The 2,952-nt window shown below is 33.9% G+C and overlaps 1 pseudogene; it reads right to left on the bottom strand.

The window, feature by feature from the left end:
* Positions 1–939: 939 nt before the first annotated feature.
* Positions 940–1,629, bottom strand: LOC101583149 (annotated as a pseudogene).
* Between the last annotated feature and the right edge of the window lie 1,323 nt (positions 1,630–2,952).

Genomic DNA, 2,952 nt, shown 5'->3' with positions numbered 1-2,952 from the left:
AAGCTTAAGAAACACTAACACATTTATGGTAGGGTGTCTTAATACTTCACTCTCACAAATGGATAAACTAGACAAAAAAAATCAACAAAGAAATATTACAATTAAACTAAGCCGGTGAACAAACGAATTTGATAGATGTTTAGAGAGTGTTGCACCCCAAAATGTCAGAATATGCATGCTTCTTAGCTGCACATAGAACATTCTCCAAAATAGATCATACATTACCTGAGAAAACATGTTTAAGTAAATGTAGAGGAATTGAAACCATCTCATACATACTATTTGGCCATAGCAAAATGAAGCTGAAAATCACCAATGAAGGAAACTACAGAAACTACATTCACACATGGAATTTTTTTTTTCAAATTGGAAAAGCTTTATTCTACAGTTTGGGAAAAGTATTGTGTTCTGTATAGGCTGGCTTGATTAGAATTTTTATGCTGCTTTATTCAGTTACATATAAAAATATGTATGATGAAACGTGAAAATGGGTGCTGGGATCTGAATACAAGAGGAGGGTCTACAGCAAAAGCCTGTCCGTGATGCAGGTTTTGGGCTGCCCTGACCCTATTAAAGTGTTACATTCCTTCAGTGATTCTAAATTTCATATAAAACTCAGTTTTTGTTTTGTCTTTCTTTAAGATATATGCACTTTATTTTTTCATTATTTTTATTTATCTAAGAAATACAAGGACTATAAAAATTCTTGCATTTTGTTAGTTAAGACACAACTATGTAATTCTCTCCAAAGATCTATTTTAACGTGTTAGTATGTGTTTTCTTCTAAAAAGTCATACACATTTTTGAGCAAAGATTTATGAGTTGTAAGAACTTTTTAAAAATTCAGCCATTGTATTTTCAAGACTTAGCATGATTTTCAATTTCTCAGAAAGGTAAAAACATATTGATGTTACTTGATTTTATTGCCCCATCATCTATCTACTTTTCTTTCAGTAGATACAATTTTTCAACACAGTAGTTGGTTCCCATATTATTCCATCTATCAATATCATTAACCTTTTCAAGGAAATGAATATTGCACTTTGTACCAAAGAGTGTTTGAATTTCAGAATCTCTGTCTTTGGTCGGATCATTGAAGAAAACACACACAGGTGGACAAACCCTCTTCTTAGTAGGTACAGCATTACATTTGTGCAGCATCTGCGGTCACTGGGGTGCACAGCAGTCAATGCTTCTCTGTCCCAAATCCTGTCAAATTTGCTCTGAGCACATCAAAAATGCTTCATCAGTACAGTGAAATATTCCTTGGAGAACTCTGAAATACTTTTGCTCTGGGAATTTCAGGGATCGGTTGTTCTGAGTAAGAAACATTCTGCTCTGTAAAAAACTCCAATATCCCAGGTTCACTCATTTTGCACCAGCTTCACTGTGTCCCAGATCTGCAAACTACTTTGTCTCTACTGCTTTCCCACAAAGAGAAATAAGCACTCAGTACACTCTTGCCTTTAAGGAAGGTGTCCAAATGCTTCTTTAATGGCTGATGTCCTTCTGCTTGATGAAATCCAATGTTGTGGTTCACCCACTTGTCTTGCCATTCTTCCAGGGTCATCACATGACTCCTCTGTACCCTAACTCTTTAGTACTGAGGGAAGTTCTTGAATTATTCATAGCTTTGCAGATACTTCTGTCTTACAGAAACCTCCAATGTCTCACTGGTCACCCCACTTTCAGCCACTTAACACATGGAAATTAAACAACACCCTTCTGAACAACCAATGTCACAGATGAAATTAAAAAGTATATATAATTAAACAATAATGCTGTTACAACACACCAAACTTATATGATGCAATGAAAGCAGTCCTATAAGAGAAATTCATAACTAGGAACTCACACACCAGGAAAACAGAAGAAGCTCAAATAAACAACTTAATGTGAAGCTTCAAACTTCTAGAAAAAGAACAAATCAAAGTCAAAGCTTGTGTGTGGGAAGATAATATAAAGATAAGAGCGGAAATTCATGCAATAGAAACTCGGAAAATGGCAAAAAGAATCAATCCAAAAGTTGTTTTTCAAACAATAAATAAAATTGATAAACTATTGTCAATTTCATCATAAAAAAACACGAATTCAAGCAATTAGGACTAAAAATGGGGAAATCACAGCAAAAGAGACAAAGAAGAAATCCTGAAATCCAGGAAATCATCAATACCTATGATAACCTGTATTCTAACAAGATGAAAGACAGAAGAAATAGATTCCTAGACACAGTTGAATTGCCAAAACTAAACTAAGAATGTATAAAAATTCTAAATATACCAATCTAAGCCCATGCAATTTAGAATGTATTTTTGGGTGGTATTGTTATTGTTTGTTTTTGTTTTTTAGTACCAGGAATTGAACTCAGGACCTTATGCTTTCCAGGCTGGCACTATGCCACTGAGGTATCTCCCCAGGCCCTGAAAATGTAATTTAAAGTTTACCAACAAAGAAAAGTCCAGGTCCTGATGGATTTACTGTTGAATTCTATAAGGATTCTAAAGAAGAACAAATATCTCTATGCTGAAACTCGTTAAAAAAAATTTAAAGGGAAGTAGTACTTTCAAAATCATTCCTGGAAGCAAGTATTACTCTGATTCCAGAACCAGAGAATAACCTAATGAGGAAAGAAAATGACAGGCTAATTTCCCTAATGAACATAGATGCAAATCTGCTTAATAAAATACTGGCAAATAATCCAGTAAGTTTTCTAGAAGATTATACATCATGATCAAGTAGGATTCATACCAAGGATGTAGGGAAGGTTCAATATACACAAACAAATAAATGCAATATACTGTATTAATATAACCAGAGACAAAAATCACTTTAAATCTCAATAAATACAGAAAAAGCATTTGAAAAAATGCAATACCCGTTCATGAAAAAAACTCTACAGACAGCTGGAGTAGATGGTATCTTTCTCATTCTTATAAAAACCATCTATGCCAA

Source organism: Octodon degus, unplaced genomic scaffold (genome assembly GCF_000260255.1).
Source record: "Octodon degus isolate 3935 unplaced genomic scaffold, OctDeg1.0 scaffold00084, whole genome shotgun sequence".
Classification (NCBI taxonomy): domain Eukaryota; kingdom Metazoa; phylum Chordata; class Mammalia; order Rodentia; family Octodontidae; genus Octodon; species Octodon degus.
This window is presented reverse-complemented; position numbering and strand designations above follow the sequence as displayed.